The sequence below is a fragment of the Myotis myotis genome, unplaced genomic scaffold, assembly GCF_014108235.1.
Source record: "Myotis myotis isolate mMyoMyo1 unplaced genomic scaffold, mMyoMyo1.p scaffold_m19_p_5, whole genome shotgun sequence".
In the NCBI taxonomy this organism is placed as follows: Eukaryota; Metazoa; Chordata; class Mammalia; order Chiroptera; family Vespertilionidae; genus Myotis; species Myotis myotis.
Window position 1 is genome coordinate 92,686,683 of NW_023416357.1, and position 20,037 is coordinate 92,706,719.

Genomic DNA, 20,037 nt, shown 5'->3' on the forward strand with positions numbered 1-20,037 from the left:
GGAATCAGTCAACAGAGGCTCATGTGAAGAGAGCAAACAGACAGGTAGGCATGGAGCAGAGGGAACTTAAAAACGTTCATCTTACGTCCTGACCGGTTTGGCTCAGCGGATAGAGCGTTGGCCTGCGGACTGAAGGGTACCGGGTTTGACTCCAGTCAAGGGCATGTACCTTGGTTGCGGGCACATCCCCAGTAGGGGGTGTGCAGGAGGCAGCTGATTGATGTTTCTCTCTCATCGATGTTTCTAACTCTCTGTCCCCCTCCCTTCCTCTCTGTAAAAAAATCAATAAAATATATATTAAAAAATGTTCATCTTAGGAGAGGTGCTTCCTGTTTATGACCACCAGGAGCCTGAGCATTCCTGGGTAAGGGGAGAAAGATTCATTCCTGTATATGCCCCATGGACTAAATATTGCGTTGCCTATTTTACACATGGAAAATGAGACTTAAAGAGACTAAGTAGATTTGTAATACATAGCTAGCTGGTAATGGAGCTGGGATTTAATCCAGTGCTCTCGGCCTTCAAAGCTATTCCTATGCAGCCTAGATGAGTAGAGGTGTGTTGAACACCCCTGCATAGCTCAGCTTTTGAACATCCGGAAGCCTATTCCTCTCTCAAGGATCAGCTCAAATTCACCACCTCCTGAAAGCCTTCCTTGATTTCCTTTCCTGAACAGACTCTCTTCTCTTTCCTCTGCCACTAGGCACTTTGCAGTATAATTGTGGAGCTCCTTCTAAGTCCACGTTATAGTTCTTTCTTGACCTGGGCATTGCCACCACTTGATGGGTGCTTGTTGAGGAGCAAGTTCATGTATTAACTCTCCTGCCCACTGCAGCCATATAAGAGCTGCAACTATACCTGGTAATAAGTATGCAGGTATAATTGGTATTATGTGTCCAGTGGGCATGTTATGGCTGTCTGACATGCATGGAAACCAATACTATAGTGCCTGCTTTTTTTTTTAATTGATTTTTTTTTTGAGAGAGAGAGAGAAGTCAATTTGTTGTTCCAACTATTTATGCATTCATTAGTTGATTCTTGTATGTGCCCCGATCAGGGATCAAACCCAACACTCTGACTAACTGAGCTATTGGGCCAGGACCTGGTCCTGGCTTTAGAAAAGAAAAAAAAAAAAAGCGTTTATTACAAAGTCACTGGCAAGGAGACAGGAAACAAGGCTCAAATCTGTCTCCCCAGCTGAAGGCTTTGGGGAAACTTTAAAAGGAAGTGGAGAAAGTTATGCATATTCTATAGAGTTGCATTATTTCAGCATAATGAGGGCCTAGTGCCCAGGCCCTAGAGGATCACAGCTTTCCAGGGGCTGCATGCTGAAAGTCAGGGGTGTTTATTATGTAGTTTGCCGGGGATTTGGACTGGGTAACACTGAAAGATTACTCCAGGGTGAATTCTTTCTCTGGCTTGCATGTCTGACTGTTCAACTGCATGGTCTGTAGCCTTATTCTGTTTTCTCTGAAAAACAGGACAAGGCCCGTTTGGATGGGTTCTGCGGTTACAGCACATAGTAGGTACGCAGTGAATACATGCTGAATATGTCACAGAGCTGGTGATGGTGGTTCTTCCAAGAACTGCTGTTTATTATGGTTGCACGTTGAGTCTTCTTTAATTAAAGGATCTCCTGGATTAATATGAAGGCATTTTAGCTCATTAGGAAGGAAATAACACAAGGAATGGTGCCCACCATGGGAAAAGGGAAACCATGCTGGCATTGAGGATGAAAGCAAGACCGAGAGAGGGGTTTCTTCACGTTCTTCTCTATTCGGAGAACATTACATACTGATAAGCATCTTGCAAAGCACGAGCATTTCAAAGAGAAAAGCTTTCACTGAACATAAGGAATGGCTATTCCTCTAGGCATCCCAGACATCTCCCCAAACCCTACCTACCCCACCTTCAGTATCTAGCACAAAAACATCTCTTCGGTCCCAATGGAATGGGGGAGTTTCAGGAGAGAGTGAGGGGTGGTATGTGGCATCTATGCATTTATATAGTAGTTTTATCCAGCTCATCTACCCTGGCCCCCAAATCCTTTAGTCCTTTTTCCTCCCTGCTAATGCTTTCCTGGTGAAATCCTTTGACCACAGGAATCCTGCATCGTAGGAAGAACAGTGCCAGGTGTTAAATGAAAGACTGAGAAACAAAAAAAGCAACCTCTAGTCAATGTGCCAAATATGGAGCCGAAGTCTCACAACCACCCTGCAGGAGGCCATTAGTTCAATTTTTCAGATCAGGAAGTATGAGCAGAAGTGTCCCAGGGATGCCGAGATAAGCAAGGAACAGACCCAGGTTGGTCTGACTCAGTACTAATAGTTTGTGATAATCCCACAAATGGAGGCCATCATTTACCTCACCATTTCCCATCTTGTTATACATTTAGATGGTATATTTTTTCCCCATTGTAAACAACATTGTGATGAAGTTTTCTAATTCAAAAAGCTTTGGCTGCATTTAGGATTGCCGCCTTGGAGGTAAAATTGTGGAGTTAAGAAGCATGGATATTTTTGAGGATCTTGATACACATTGCCAAATTGCCTTCCAAAGGACTGCACAAATTTACATTGCTTCCAGCAGTGGGTGAGAGCATCAATTTTACCACACTCCCTTCAGTTTGGGTATTCTTGGGTTTTTGGAAATGTTACACAATTGCTAGCTGAAAATAGTAACGCCATTTTAATTTACATTTCTTTGATTACTAGTAAGACTGAACATTTTCCTGTATGTTTTTAAAGCCGTTTTGTTGCCTCTTTGTGATTTTTATTGTCCTGTCTAATTTAACTTTCAGCATCTTAATGATTTTCATAATGATTTTATAAGCTCTTTTATGTTAAGAATATCAAGCTTTGGCTTGCCATCTTTGCTTAGAATATTGTCCCACTTTGCTTCCTTTTAACATTTTTTTTTAAACCATAGACTTTAAGTACGTATATGAAGAGAGAGAGAGAGAGAGAGAGAGAGAGAGAGAGAGAGAGAGAGGAGAGAGAGAGAGAGAATCTTTTACTTACCCATAGTCCTGTCTATTTAAATCTATCTATATATTTATTTACCCATAGTCCTGTATATATAGAGAGATAGATATATTGCTATATTTATATATTTTATTTACCTATAGTCCTATCTGTTTCAACAAGTCAATAAGTATTCAATTTTATTTGTTTCTCATGATTATTTTCATTAAAAATACTCTATCTGAAAGGTTTGTTGTTTTCTTCTTTTTTTTTTAGTGTTAAATCTGATGTGAGGACATCCTGAGTTCTTGCCAAATCGCTAACTAGCATTTGTCCCAGCAGTATGCACTGAGTAATCCTTCAGCATCCCCGTGGCTTGTTATCATATATTAAGGTCTTATTCCGGAGCGTGAGTGTTTTTCATTCTCTTCTCTGAACTGTGCAAGGGCCTGTGTGGATGTCCTTTCTCCTCTCTCTTCCACTGCCACCTACTCAGTTCCCCTTCCCATAGGTCCCCTGAGCTATCCTTGGGTTTTCAGCCAAATAGTTTGCCATCCTGTACGGGTTTTTGTTTTGTTTTGTTTTGCTTTGCTTTTTTTCTTTTTGCATTGGCAATGCCGGCCTACATTCCAGGAGGCCCGGGCCTCCCTGAGCAATTCCCCCTGGGAAACAGCAGCAGCCAGTGCCTGTGGGAAGGCTGGTTGTGTGTTTGAACCTGCCGACATTGCCCCCATCAAAGCTATCTCTCTGTAGCCTGGAAACGCCTCAAGGTGGGAGCAGCCTGCACAGAATTCCAGAGAAGCGCTGCAAGCTCTCAGAACCACAGAACCCTCACTTTTGTCCAAGATAGGGGCCAGAACTCGCCCCCGGAAAATAGAATAAAATCCTTATCTTCCCAAACAGGGAAATCAATCCCTAACGTCTGGGGGAAATTGATTAAGAAATAGCGATATATGCATACTTAGTTGTGTAGCGCTAACTTTCTGGAGGAAAGAGCTAACCATTGAAAATCCTTGCCTTTGGAAAGGTATCCAAGAAGGAAGCTGAGACATGGGGGAGGAGGACTCTTCTTTTCCTTTGACAGCTGATTGATATTGCTAACTCTGTGCATGCAGTTGCTTTGATATAAAAATAACTGATCTTAAAAAGCATCCATTGAACATGACAATGCAAAAGATATATATATATATATATCTGATGTCTGGTGAGCAGAAGTGAATCTTTATTTTCTGATCCCTTATCTTGAAAACAAAATTCTCACCATCCAAGCCTGCAGATGGAGACAAATTAGAGTTTAAAAGATTGCTTGCAATGTGGATTGATGGCCAAAACACTCTGGATGTTGGCGATTATTCTTATAAAAAAAACAAATCCCCTAAAACTGCTTGCTTTTCTTTGATTACCTTTTGCCTCTTTCCCTAGAAAGGAGTAATTTCTGTCTCCATACTCACTCTCCACTCATACAGAGAAGGGATCATGCCTCATTGGTTTCCATATCCTCAAAGTATATCATGTCATGTGATGCTCTGTGATGCTTGATGAGAATTATTTGTTAAATGAATGGGTAGGATAGGATAGGATTCTCTTGGGTCTCAGGAAGTCAACGTGTCTACTCTCTTTCCTCCACTCAAGAACACATTAAAATCTCCATGATGGAGATATATCTTCCTCTGCTTTGGGTCTGTGGATCCAGCAGTCGCTGTTTTTAATTTAGGGAACATTTGTAAACGCATAGTGCAGGTTTGGCCCACACCCAGATCCCATACCTGGGTCATTTCTATTCCCATCTTTCTCCTTGATGATGATAATCTTTCAGATTTGTGTCTCACTTTGGAGATTTCAAGGTGCTGTCACATGCCTGTTCTAAGCAATTCTCATGCTCTATCACGAGGATAGCATTACCTTTCTCAGTTGGCATATTGGAAACTGGGGCCTGGAAAGATTGTCCAAAGTCCCATAGCTGATAACTGGTGTAACCAGAACTCAGTTCTTCTGTCTCCAGGCTCAGCTAACTTATGAATCTAACCCAGGTGCCATGTTGCCTTCTTCATGGACTGTGTTTCTAATTGGAAGAGGAGACCTGGGGACTCTTGGTGGCTCTGATATTGGACACCACGGCGTGCTTACAAGTTGTCCACAGCCTTTGGGATCCAAAGCCTGGAAAGGCCAGCACCAGAAACCAGAGCTTTCTCTCAACTCAAAATTAAGGTTTTTGAAGGAGGATCATCTGAAATGCAACTCAAGGCTAGGAACAAGAGTGACATTCTGTTTATCCTAATAAAGTGTAAGAGAAATACTATCATGGGATTAATCTTTGCAGAACAAACACTTTTACTATATTTTATTTTGTTTTGCCTGGCGTTTATTTTTAGTGTGGAATAAAAAATAATACACGTGTATAATACAAATTGTACACATGTATAATCCAGCCAAAACAATAGTGCAAAAAGTTACAAGCAATAATGTCTTGGGCCAATGCAGTATAGGCTATACAGAAACAGCCACCATGAAAAGTGCAGGTCAGGCACAGTGAATACTAAGGAATCAAGGAGATGGTTAGTATTTCAACCCACACTTTGTGCTTTGGATGTTTCCCTAAATATTTTTATCCAAGGAAAGGTTAGTCACGTTGAAGACAATTTAAGGCAAGTGAATAGAGGCTTATTGGTACTTAGATTGAGATGAGGAGTAGAAGAGACACCCATGGCTATGCATGAGCATGGGGGGGTGAAAGACAGGGATGTACCTAAGAACAGTGATTTAGAAGGAGCTGGGTAGAGAGATACTTAATGTCCCATTTGGTAACTGACAGCTGAGTGAACAAGGATTGGCTTTACATCTTTTAACTGGGTGATCATAGTGAATGTAGTGCACCCCAATCACCATGCTTCATACTGGGTGGCCCACTACATGCGCAGACAACTGGACTCTCTTCCTTCTTTTCTTCCTTTCTTCATTCAACATCAAAAAAGCTTTGAGAACCTACTACCTGGACCAGAATAGAGACAGTCTATTGGTCCTTCTATGGGCCGAGTTGAAAAGATAAATAACATAGCCCTAACCAGTTTGGCTCAGTGGATAGAGCGTCAGCTTGTGGACTGAATAGTCCCAGGTTTGATTCCGGCCAAGGGCATGTACCTGGGTTGCGGGCACATCCCCAGTAGGAGGTGTACAAGAGGCAGCTGATCGATGTTTCTCTCTCATCTATGTTTCTAACTCTCTATCCCTCTCTCTTCCTCTCTGTAAAAAAAATCAATAAAATATATATATTTTTAAAAAGATAAATAAGATAGAGTTCTTACCTTTAAGGATCTTCCAGGCAGGTGGGCAAGACAGTAAGTCAATCTGCTAAGTCCTTGACTATAGACAGACTGTGGTGAGAGCTAAAAGGGGATAATGTGTTTGGGAAAGAAAGGAGCTGAGAAGTGAGGCTGAAATTCACCAAACAACCATGGATTCCAGGATCAGGAATTTGGACTTTTAAGGCTATTGTATGAAACCGGTTCATTTTGGCTGTGATCAGCCATGTAAGTGCTCAAGCTGCCTCACATCAGTTTATAGCTGGTATCGACCCATTCTTTTCAGGCACCAAGCATATCAGGACGAGTTTTCCTCACTGGATGAGAGACAGCCTGTTGTTGTGCCAGGGTGTCTGAGGGCATTCAAGGGTGGTGGGGATATTGGCGTTCTCTCGGTCTGCACCTCAAAGGCAACTGCTGGCTCTTATCTCTACTTTCTGAGTCTCAGTAGAGGGATCCCACTGAGCTGGCTGATTTAATTAATGTCTGTGTTGTCTATCTGCCACTTTCGAAGCTGTTGTCATGTTGTAGATATAAAAGCTGCACAATGACAGACCTGTGGGCTCCACCTGCCAGCAAACTCCCATCTACTGTCATCCTCAGCCACAGAACTTAGAGGCAAAGCAAGAGATGTTTTGATTCCTGAGGATGTTTATATCTGATCCAGAGCGAGTTGGCCACAGATGAGCTCGAAGCTCACTAACTCCCACCTCACAATATTCTCTGTCAAAATCCTCTATGGCTCATGGAAGCTGTTGGTAACAAGCTCATATCCATTCCCGGTCACAGAGAGTGTTCATGATCACATGGTCTCGGCACATGGTGTTTGGTAGGCAAGCGACACTGTTAACCCATCAGCTTCTTCTTATATGAAGTTATAAAATATTGAAAATAGTGGGTTTGGTTTATAAGAAAGAGTATAGTGGATGTCATCACAGTGCAAAGATATGGATGCCCCAACTTTCATTCCTTGTCTACTTCAGGGTAAATCCTTAAGCTTCATGAGCTTGGAGAGAGCTGGAGAGAGTCTTAGACTCTGGAGTTAGGAGGAGCCTTAGTTTGAATTGGACTCTGACACTTACCAGCTGTGTGGCCTTGGTCAAGTCACTTAATGTCAGTGCTCAGCACAAAATATGAGTGCTGTCATCGTCATCATCACCATCCTTTATACCCCATCTGTAATCTATAAATGGACTCTGACTGGGTTAGATTCCTCTCCCATGAACTCCCAAAGCACCCTAACTTCCCCATCTTAGAGTATATCCCAGTTTAACTATATTATCTCAAGGCATGGGCAACATAGCTTTCTTTTACATTATATCCCCAAATCCTAGGAATATGTTTGGCCCCAGTAGCTATTCAATACATTGTTAAATAAATGAATGAAGCAGTAGAAGGGAAGAGAAGTAACTCTCTCTGAACACCTATAATATGCCATATGCCTTTCAAATTTATTTCTAATCCTCAAAGTAACCTTGGAATCTTGGCTGCAGTAATAAAGACTGGAAAGTTGTGACTTGAACAAAGACACGCAGTTAATAAGTGGCACTGATAATACTCATAGGTCTGCACGGTGATCGTTTCCTACTGGGATGATTCCCTAATGAGCCAGAAATTGTATTTATTCAGAACCTTCTCTACTCTGACTATTCTATGTAATCAAAGTTTAACTGTCTCCAAATAGGGTTGTAGGGAAGGGCACAAAGGTTGGGGAAGCAAATGGCAGATGGCCGAATGGTGTTGGGAACACTGAATTACATGGCCTTAGGGCCGCTGTGATTTTCAAGTAAAATTCCAGCCACTTGAAATCAAGAAAATGCACAATATTTTCTATTTGCAAAACTATTCATCCACACAGGGCATGCTGAGAAGTCTAATCAGGATGTTTTTAGTTGCAGAGGGCTGCTTTCTAAATCTCAGAGCTCTTTGCAAAGAAAATGGCAAACACAGGTTTTAGTTACCAATAAAATTAAGTGTTTAAACTGGGTGTTCCTTCAAAAAGCACTTAGTGAGCAGATTTTAGGTTTCATCCATTTCTAAGCAGCACCAAAGGGAGTCTGAAACATTAAAGGAAGAGAGAGCATTCCAATTCTAAAGGTCCGGGTTAGGACTTTTACATGAGTATTTGACCCCAGGTGGACACTCCAAAGAGTTGGTAACATCTGCAAAGCTATCTGCCTTGTTTCTCAGAACCACAATGTTTAGATTGGAGAAAATGACACCTGAGGAAATGACTTCTGCCAGCATCCCTTCTGCTTATGAAAAGTACTGATCCAAATAAGAGGATATTGAAAAGGCATCACATAGTCAGATTAAGAGACCTGCATCCTGGGGATGATGACAATGCTAACGATGATGGTGGTGGTGGTGGTATGATTGTTGACAATACCAGATATTGTCCTAGTCCACTCCCTTGAATGTTATCTATGCAATATGTTATGGGTTTGCTATTATTAGCCCAATCTTAGTGATGAGGAGAAAAAATCCCAGAAGTTAAGTAATTTGCCATATAATTAATTAGAATTAAGCCAGATGCTACTTAGACCAGCTTAATTATATCCAATTACCCTACCCAGCATCTCCAAAAATCAACCAATTCACTTCCCTGGGTTATAACAAAGCTTTTCATGTCAGTAGCAACAAAGAAAGAAAATATTATCCAGGGAAGGTTTCCATGCTGATGGCCAAACTCTTCAGTCAAGAGGAAATGTGATCTCACAGGGAAAACAGACAGAGAAGGCAGAGAGTTCTAATCACATCTCTGATCCCTCAAAACTTTCTCAATGGACAGAGATTCTCTGGCAGCTCATCATATCCTTGCTTCATTTCCAGGGATGGAGTTCTTAATACTGGCTTCAAGGGGACCACGGGGCATTGGGAATGCATGAATTCCTCATGACTATATCAAATATACTGTTTGTGTATTTTTCTGGTGAAATGATCACATCAGATACTCAAAGGACTCTAAGACACCCCCACCTTTACCAAAGGAAGATCCCTACAGCATTCAAACCACAAATTGTCCCCTGTGCTCAGTAAGCCCTGGACTATCAATGCTCAGAAAGGAAACGAGTTGCAGTCAAAATAGCATTCTTTCATTTACTCATTCATTCATTTACTCATTCAAGTACTTATTACCTGCCTTACTTTACACCCAATCTAGGAAATGGCAGTTCAGAGACAAATAAATCGTTAGGAGCTCCCAGTCTAGTCAGGAGAAAGACTCTGAAGCAGAATATTATAAAAACAATGTTATCATTTTAATAATGAATATTTATAGGCCATGAAGAGGGAAGATGCTGGTCTGAGTGTAAAGGAGTACAGTTGACCAGAGTAGAAGGAGAGTCATTCTGGGCAGAGGAAAGAACCAGGCCAGGTGGCAGGGAACAGCTGTTGGTTTAAGGGGGAACTTCCAACAGCCTAATTTTCCTAGAACACGAAAAGGTAGAGAAAAGTAAAAGGCGAGTCTGGGAGGCTGCAAGACAGATTATGGAGGGTGCCATGTAACACTTTATTCCACGGGAAAGGGATTCTATTAAAATGTTTAAACAAAGCTTTGCGTGATCTAGCTGCATAATGGAGAGGGGTTGACAAAAATGTGTTATACTAACCCAAGCATGATGTGAAAAAAGCTCATACAAAGAAAGTGGTCATCTCTTTTTTTGTGTGTGGATTGGGATCATGTCTTATTCTGTCTTTTCTGTCACTTTTCCCAAACCTACTAGTATAGATGCTGACATATAGCAGGTGATTAAGTAGTATATGTTGAATGGATACATAGGGAGGTATGTATCATGTTTGAGAAATAGAGTATGAACTTGTCAGGAACTGGAAACAGATTGGATGTGGAAGAGGGACGTTGAGGCTGCTTCTAACAGCACAAGCTGTGGAGTCAGCCATCTCTAGGTTTAACTTCTTTTGAACTTGAATGATGCTTGTTTAGGGCAACACACGTGGAAATGGGAGAAGATGGTGATGCTTTAATGTAGACTGACCTCAAAATAGAATGAATCATTTTTATGTCTATGAAAAAGAGAGAGAATGAAACGGAAAGTCAGAGAAGAGACATAGAGCCCCACAGGTGGGGACGGAGAGAGGAGAAACAGAGAGAGAGTCAGAAAGAGAGAATGTGTCTGGGGGAAAGGCAGGCTTTAGAGGCTGGCAAGTGCCTGAACAACAAAGGAAGAAAGAGATCCAGACAGAAAGAGAATGAGAGAGAGAGAGAGAAGAGAGAAGAGAGAGAGAGAGAGAACCAGAATAGAAGAGGGGAGGAGGAAGTGTGAGAAGGCAGTGGGTGGGTGAGGCTCTTGACCTGGTAAATTCAGGCACACAAGGATGAGTAAAGGAGAGAGGAGGAAGATAGAGAAAGACAAGAAAGAGGCCCTTGCTGAGAAGAGAGGGGGAACGGACTCAGCTTCCTCTTGTTGTGCAGATGATCCAGCTCCTACCTGATCCTCCATTACCTGGCATTAATCTGCTGATCTGTCAAGACCACGTTGCCTCTGGGCACAGCTGCTCAACAAGACGACTGGCACTTAACAAGGCCGAAGGACTGTTTCTGCCTTTGCAACAGTCCAGTTCTCTCTCTTTGCCCCCAAGGTGTTGGCTGAGGATTCACTGGGCAGCCCCAGAGACAGCGGAAGTTTGATGTCACATCAGGAGGTCTGCCCTAAGACTGTTTCGTTTCTGGGAGAGATGATTACCAGGCCAAGAGGCCCCTTTCTGAAAAGAACACAGTGGTAATTGCTGACAGCCTTCAGTACGATGGATGGAAGAATTCAGACATAATGAGAATAATGAATAAGCAATCAGTCTATTCCAGGGTCTGATAGTACTCCCCTTCTAACTGGGTGTCTCAAAGTCTCCTGGGATTCCCTACCCTCGGCAGAAGGTTGGATATCGTCCTGTTGATGTGAAAATGAGGACTATCGCACTGTTCCCAGAGAGACCAAGAAACCAAGGCTGGGGACATCATAACTTAGCAAATACTCTGCTTGAAATGGATGGAAAACAGAAGCAGTGACAGGTTCTCCTGCTGTCTCCTCTTCTCTCTCCAAGATCCTCTGTGCAAGCTGGGCATGGAAAGTTCTCGACGAGAGAATAGACTTGAGGTTGAATCCCAGGCCTGCCAATTCCTAGCTGCATAGCTTCAGGCCAATCACTTCACCAGCCTGGGCTTCCCTTCCCGCATCCAAAATGAGGGTGAAACGTTCCTACCCCATCTGAATTTTGTGAAGGCGGGTGCCAATGTATGCAAATTGCCTGGCACATCGTAGACTTTCAATAAATGATAGTGATGATGATTATTATTAGAGAGGGCATATTTGGCGAAGATGCAAAAGACTGGCAGCCTGACAAACAAGAAGGCAGAGCCACATTTTTTTTGCAAACTACCACCAAAGTGTGCAGTAACCCTAATTAGAATTCTCATTAACTTCTGATATGAGAAATGTGTGAGAAGACACTTTTTAATCTCCCAAGAGAAAACAGGAAGTGGGAGGATTATAAAAAAGTATGTGTTTGTGTTGGGGGTGGTGGGCAGGCGCTAACTTTCAATGGCATCTCATTTCTGTCTTCTTAATCATGGTGAGTGTTAAGAGACATTAGATAAAACCTCTCTTCTGGACTCACCTTTTCACCTAATGGGGGTGTTTCATAACACTCTTGTCCAAGGCCAATTAGTGCCCAAGTGGATGCGTATCCCCTCCGGCTCCAGAACTGGTGGGCCCTCAAAATAACTGAGAGCGTTACAGGATGGAGTGTGGTGTGTGCGGGTGGGTTTGGAGAAAAGGTTCAAGGTTAAGGTTGTCATTGGCAGAATCATTCTAGAGAACCACTTTATATAAGGTTTTCCATGTGGCACAGGTACAAAGTAGAGCTTCAAGACAGTTTTCTTGGGGAGAGATCCCCAGAAAAGGAGGAGGGGCTGGGGAGAGTAACAGAGGGAAGGAGGAAAGCCAATCACAGAGGACTTTATGAACTTGATGGCCCACTGGGGCCTCTGGGGAGCTGATAGAATGCATTCAGAGCTCTTCTTCCAAGAAGCGGAATGGGGAGTATGCACCTCCAGTTCCCATCCCCTACTGGTCAAGGTTTGGCCCATGGGGTGCTAACCCCTCACGCTTTCACATTGCACATGCTTCCTACAAGATGGAGACAGGCAGGAAGGCGTTGAGGCAGAAGGTAAAATCTCAGCAGCACACCTGGACCAGGTGCGATGTGGGTATACCTGCTCAGCTGGCTGCCACAGCCATGGCTACAGAAAAAACAATGGATCAAGAGGAAGTGAAGTGGGGCTCAAGAGATATGTGGTTCAGGAGGTGGGATGAGGAGCTCACGTGTTCTGTCAAATATTCTGCCTGTTTCTGAGGAAAGAGGTGGGAGCTTGAGGTGGTGCAACTTCACACACAAAGGCCATCATCTTTGATTCTGTGCACTCTGAGAGTTTCCCATCTGCTTTTTCACCTGCTCCTGCCAGGAATTCTGCAGGAAAATGGGCCAGGGGTGAAGAGCATTATTGTGCAGATAACAAAAAATGCTGGGACCTTCCACGACTCAGGCAGAGTGTGGAGGGCAAAGCCAAGCACATGCGCCTTGAAGTACTTTTCAGTGATCTACCAACTCCCTGGTATGGTTCTTAAAATGCTGGTTTCAGAGCCTGCTGGAGGGACTGCATGATGTTCTGGTCTGAATACTGTCTTATACGAGTTGCCAGAGTTCCCTTCTCACTGCAGCAGCTGCCCTCGACTTAACAATGCTTCCAGGGCCCTGGGTTTAGATCTTTCTCAAACCCAAAGGGAATCACCCCCTAGACTCTTGGAATGAAAAAAAAAAGACTTGATTGTTATTATAGGATCACCGAGTGGGTGCCATTTCAAGACTGACACACCATGGGGGAGGGGAGGAGGAATCTAAAATATTTAAAGGCAGAGTTCTAGGCCAAGAGGACCCCAGCAGTCCTGAAAGATCACAGCCTCTATATCAGTGGTTCTCAACCTTCCTAATGCCGCGACCCTTTAATACAGTTCCTCATGTTGTGGTGACCCCCAATTTCATTGTTACAAATTGAACATAATTAAAGCATAGTGATGAATCACAAAAACACTATGTAATTATATATGTGTTTTCCGATGGTCTTAGGCGACCCCTGTGAAAGGGTAGTTCAGCCCCCAAAGGGGTCGCGACCCACAGGTTGAGAACCGCTGCTCTATAGTATAGGCTGAGCAAAACAAAGTCCCAGATCACACATTAGTCCCAAAGCTAGAATGGAAACCCGGAATTTCCTGATTCTGATCCCAGTGCACGTGGGCATCCACACATCTGCATAATAGCAGAGAGATCAGCGATGGCATCCAGATCCTCCGGGACCCAGCACTGCCCCAGAGCAATCAGCCATATAGTCTATCTGCCCTTCCCCATGACACAGTTGCCCCTGTGCTCTCCCCACTCCACCCTAACCTGGCCCCTAAGCTGGTTTGAGGCACCGGGTGGTTTTATGTTGTCTCTAAGTCACCTTTGGTCACACCTGAGGGACTGGGATGAATTGAATTTCTCAGGACTTCATAGACTCCACAGCCTTCAGAAGGACCCTCGGCAAACACCAGTGGGAGGCTGGAAATGGACAGGGCAGAAGGTTGGATTTTGTCCTATTGATGTGAAAATGAGGACTGTGGTGAGGGCAGGAGGACGCAGGACAGAAATGTAGAGAGCGAGTGCAGGAGGAAGAAAGTGGAGCGGAAGGAAGGAGAGGAAAAACGACCAGTGTCACAAACAAGACATCGACAGAGAGGGAGACAGAGAACGAGGGGATGTACAAGGACACGCAGTCTGCAATTTATACGTCTGCCTCCTCCACTTGATGCCAATGCCTTGGAAGGCAGGACTGGTGTCTGATTCATGTCAGTGTACCAATGCTTAGCCCCGAGCCTGACATATAGCAGCTGCTCAGTATATATTTGTCAAATAAATCCGTGAACAGAAAGATCTCTTTGTAGAACAAGCCTACAAAAGAAGTGTATCGTTATTCCTATTTTATAAATGAGAAAATTTAAGTCAGAGAGGCTAAAACAGTTACTCACAATGACACTGGCTATAGAAAGGGGGGCTGAGATTTTGTCTTAAACCAGACTGACCCCAAAGCGATGCCCCCATGCCTCCCATTAGCCACATTTGGACAGGTAAAGCTCTCCAAGCTTCCTGTGCTTATGAACCAAGGAGAACCTCATCTTATTGACTGGGCTAGTTGAGCCAGGACTAATGGCCCCCAGAAGTCAGAAAAAGGCATTGGCATCTTATCCAGATACCCTTGTATATCCTTCTGTTTTTATGCACCTCTTTCAGATCCCATGTGTCCCTGATTCAAACTACCAGCACCTGACAGCTTTGCAGGTCTTCCCTAAGACTATTGACATTTCCCCCACATGCAGGGAGCCAGAGTTCTTGGGGGTTCCCATCTCTTTAGCTAATGATAGGTGGCTGTGTGAGAATGAAAGCCCCACTTCCTTGCTCGGGGCAGGTGCAGATTCTAAGGTCTAGTGCACACCAGAGCTACCTTCTGTGGGACACTGCCTGAAATCGTACCCTTGTTTGGCTTCTTCGCCATCTAATTCCCACCATTCCATTACCAGTTTCTCCTCGCACATGAATCCTTCTTGGGATCCCAGCATAAACAGAGGCAAAAACCAGCTAGCCCATTATCCTGCTTTCAATAAGTATAAACCAATGAAAGCAAATGTTTCACATTAATAACTCCAATTTATTAAACATTCACCATGATTAAATGTCTCACACACCTTATCTTAAAAGCTCAAGCAACATTGCAAGGTAGGTTTGATTGTGTCCATTCTAGAGATGAGAAAACCTAGGCTCTGAAAAAAAGCTCATTAATGTCCTCAAGGCCACATAGCTAGAGTGCTAGGGAGGGGACTTGAATCCAAGACTATGTGATATCAAGGCTTTCCTCTACCCAGGAAGACTCTCTTTATGGGACTGGTTTATCCACTTGTCCATCTTCCATCTGCCTTTGTTTTTGGTGGGGAAGGGAGGAATCTCTGTATCCTCAAGGCACAGGACAATGCCTGGCACGTTGTAGGTGCTCTGTATTTGTTGAACAAATAACTAAATGAGATGTTTTGGGGAAAAAAACAAACACAGCAGTGTCTCTAAATTTTCTCCAAAAATTCTATTGTCTCAGGTTGAGGAAGTATGGAATACCCAAGAGGCAGATTCCCATGGCAAACAATGAAATCCAGGATAGAGGCTTTAAGATCTACATGGTGTTAATTTTTGTTGCCCTAAATCTGGGGACTCAACTGACACCCAACTGGTAGAGTTCCTGTACTTTCAGCTCTACTGTCTTTGACAAGTGGGCAGCAAAACCGAAAAACAAAATTACAGCATCAAAAGTAGCTTCCAATTACCAAAAACAAGGCACCTGTACATTATAAATTGCCTTTTTAGAATCTTCTCATTTTGTATCTTTAATATGAAGACAATGAAGTGTTCTATTTGGTGCTGAGAATTTTTTTTAAAAAATGAGGTGTCCTTTTCTCTGACTGGTAAGGCTCAGTTGGTTGAGTAGCATCCCTTAAGGTCAAGGGTTCAATTCCAAGTCAGGGCACATGCCTGGGTTTCAGGCTCCATCCCCAATAGCGGGCCTGGAGGAGGCAGCCGAACTGCATTTCTCTCTCTCCCTCTCACTTTCATTCCTTCTCTCTCTCTCTCTCTTTCTCTCCTCTCTCTCTCTCTCATCAATAAAAACATCATTTAAAAAAAACGAGGTGCCCTTTTATAATATTTTAAAATGAGGCATTATAAGATTTGAATTTAACTGAACAAACCTCTGAACTTGCAAAGAGGAAAAATTTAAGATGTGACAAAATTATTTCTAGCAACCATGACATTTCTCGATGTGAAGTGCTTTCTTTGAACTGTACAACACAGCACGAGTTGGGATTTGGGATCTGACAAGAAAATAAGTGAGACGCCAGGCTGATGGTGTAGCCATTCTTCTCCTACAGAGGTTTTGCCTCCATAACTGGATCCAGATTGTCCCAGCTACTTGGAGAGGGCCAAGTGGGATGCGGGCAATGCGGAACCAGAGAGCCAAAGCCAGGTTTGCCTTCCCACTGCAGCACTTGCTCTGTGATCTTAAGTAAGTCACTTGGTTCTTAGTTTTCTTATCGAGTAAATGGGGTTTCTAACCCTTTCAGAGTTGTTGGGAGGATTAAAGACCAGGTATGAAATTTTTTTTCACAAAGGAGAAGTTTAAAGATTAGTTAATGATGATGATGATGGCAACAGAAGACCTGACATTTATTGTTTTTTATGTGCCAGACACTGTTCAAAATGTGTCATCTGTTGTATTTGTTAAGGACATTTTAACTACTCTAACAGATAAACCCTAAAAATCTCAGGGATTAATACAACATAACATCATTTCTCAGGCACAATAAGTCCAGTTAGTGTTGGAGTGGTAGCGAGGAAAGTCATTGTTCCACAAAATCACTCAAAGGCTGAGCCGACCAAGGCTCTGCCAGCTTCAATGCGTGGTTTCCAAGGTTGCCCTGGGCATTGGCATCTCTCCAGCAGGTGGGGGAGAGGCTTGGGAGGGTTATGCTGGAGGTTTTCATGAACCAGGTCTGAAAGTGGCCTACATAAGTTTCCTCTCATATTGTCCAAAACCCAGCACATGCCTCCCATCCAGATGCAAGAGGAAGGGGCTGGCAAGCAAGGCAGAGCTCACATTTCATCTTGGTTGGGCAATCGCTTGTGCTGCTCATCCATTTCATCATACATGCCTCACACAATAAAACGGAGGGCTGGGTGCTATTATTATCTCTGTTGTTGAAGATGGAGAAACCAAGGCACGGACATGGTGGGGCTAAGATTTGATCCCAGTAAGTTAGCTATCTGTCTGAAAGTGATAGCCATGTCAGAGTTGTGCTTAGACTCACCATCCACAAAACACATAACAGCTCCGACGTCTGTACTGCAAGGGCCTTAGCTACCATCTGTGGCAGCAGCCTCTAACGTGACCCCACATGACCCCCATCTTCTGGTCTTCACAGCCATAAGTAATCCTTTCCCCTTGAGCATCTTGCTTCTAACCAATAGAATACGGCCACATTGAGAGATTGTCACTACTGTCATTAGACGAGAAGAGACTGTGACTTCCTTCTTGCCAGCAGACACTCTCTGGCTGTCTTAAATGAAGCAAGCTGCCATATTGCAGAAACAGGATGGCCTCTGGCCAACAGTCCCTGAGGAAGGGAATCCTGCCAACAGCTACACGGGTGAGCTCGCAAGCAGATCTCTCCTGGCTTGAGGCTTCAGGGGAGACTCCAACCCTGCCTGACACCTTGATTGCAGGTTCCTGAGAGACCCCGGGAGCATAGGACCTAGCTAAGCCATGCTCAGATTCCTGACCCCCCACTATAAATGTGTGTTGTAAGCTGCAAGGATTTGGAGTGCCCGCATAGTTAAGCAGCAATAGGTAACTGATAAACCATCTGAAGCCAGGAATTCACAACTTACAGGTATTTTATTACCATGGATCTTATTCGTTATGATTGTATGCCCTATAGACCTCTAGATCTGAAAAATTCCCTTCCTCAAGCAAAACACACTGAGCAAGAATTTATTTTCTTTCCCATTTTTAACATTCACTGAAGCTATATCCAAAGGGATCTGCAGTAAAATCAGAGCTCTAATATGCTTGTAACATCACCAACAGCCAAAGCATTGGAAGAAATGGCATCACACCAAGTTCAGATACATCTTACCCAAAGCAAAGAAACTTGGTGCTGCTTCTAATCCCTTGTGCAGAGCCTGGGGTAGATGATGATTTCCAAATGAGGTTCGGAAATCTTGAAAATAATATTGTCGGGGAGCTATTTGGGGAGCTTCATGTAGATTGCTTTATATCATTCTCATAACAACCCTTTGATAGGTGCTACTATGGTGCCCACTTAAATTCAGACATGGATCCCCTGACTGCAAAGTTCTTGCTCTTACCCAAAAGATCACACCGCCTCCTCTGGGGCGGAAGTGACTCTCCCAAGGTCATACAAAATTAAGACACACTGTCTGCTTGCCCCAGAGGTCACTGCTGGTCATTGTTTCCTGTCTATATCACAAACACTCAAGCATTCTGAAATAAAGTCTGCTTTGTTGGAGAACAGACTTGAAAGACAGAAACATCAAGTGAGGCAGCATCCGGCCTGTTCAATGCCTCCAAGTCAGTGGACAGCCAGTAGATGTTGGATCAGGGCACGTGGCTTCATGCAACGTTCAGGTGTGGCCCAGGAGCCACTGCTTTGTGTTGATAGGGTGTCTGTTACAAACACTGAATCCTGGGCCCCCATTCAGACCTACCTCACCTGAATCTCTGTGGGAGAAGCTTGAAAATCAGCATTTTTATCAAGTTTCCCCACTAACTCACATGCTCATCCAAGTGAGAACTACTGGTATAGTAGTTAATATGAGCTCTAGAGTTCAAATCCCAGTTCCACCACTTCCTCGTTAAATCACAATTGCTCAAGTTGTAGATAGGTTTCCCAGCTCCAAAGCTAATAGTGCTACTTTATACATCGGTGAATTTAAGTGGGCACCATAGTAGCACCTATCAAAGGGTTGTTATGAGAATGATATAAAGCAATCTACATGAAGCTCCCCAAATAGCTCCCAGACAATGTGATAAAGCTACTTATATACCTGATATAAAGGTCTATAAGTAGACCTTTATACATCGGTGAGGGTCAAATGTGACAATGCATGTAAAATCTTCAACAGTGTTTGGCACATAGTGGGAGCTCTATAAGTAGACCTGATATGATTGTTGTGTATGAGTTGTCGCCATGCAGTGGCTGAACTATTGGATTTTTAGTGTTTAAACCCAAACCCAACCCCAAGGCAAGATTCTACTGCATCCAGAGGGCTGTGCTGTGTGCTGATCAGTGAATGACTCCACCCCTGGACAGTTTCCAAGTCCCGGAGGAGCATCCCCTGTCATCTGTGCTTCTCCGATAACTAGAATTTTGCCCCAGAGAGAGAGACAGCCCATGGGATCTCCTCTGGGAGACACCAAGTGACCATCTGGTCCATGAAGGGTCTCCAAATCCCAGTGAAAGAACACTCCCTCTGACTACAGACTGGTCCACTATCCCCTTTGCTTGACATTGACAGCTTCCCTAAGTATCCGGTGAGTGGAAGCTCCATTTCCAGAGACCTCAGAACTCTGGCTTTGAGTAGCCCCTGTGAGCTCCTGGCTCCATCCGTTGGGTCTTTAGGACTTCAGTACACAATGTCTCATGTCCACTTACTAGTAGATGCATGTCTGTGCCTAGGGCTTTCTCCAATGGAAATGCCTCTGACTTGGAAGTGGCTGAATATCAACACTCCCTGAAAGCAATGCTCAAATGATGTCCGATGGGAGTCAGCGTGTTGACACCCATTAGGGTGCAATGACTTTGAGTGTGTGCTAATTCTATACCTTTTCCCAAAGTTCCCCTATTGCCTTAAACTCCAGTCAGTCACTGTGGTAGCTGGCACGATAAAGTAACCATTTTTGACTGCTTTCCTTTCTTTGTCTCACTTCCCCACCCCCTACCAGCATCCCCTTCTGCTTCTCAAATAAACTAATTGCCCTCAAATCTGTGTCTCAGAATTCCTTTCCAGGGAACCATAACAAGGCATATTTCTGAAAATTTCAAACTTAGTGCTAACAGAAGCCAGGCAAGAAATCAAATTTAATAAATAGGGAAAGATTCCCATCC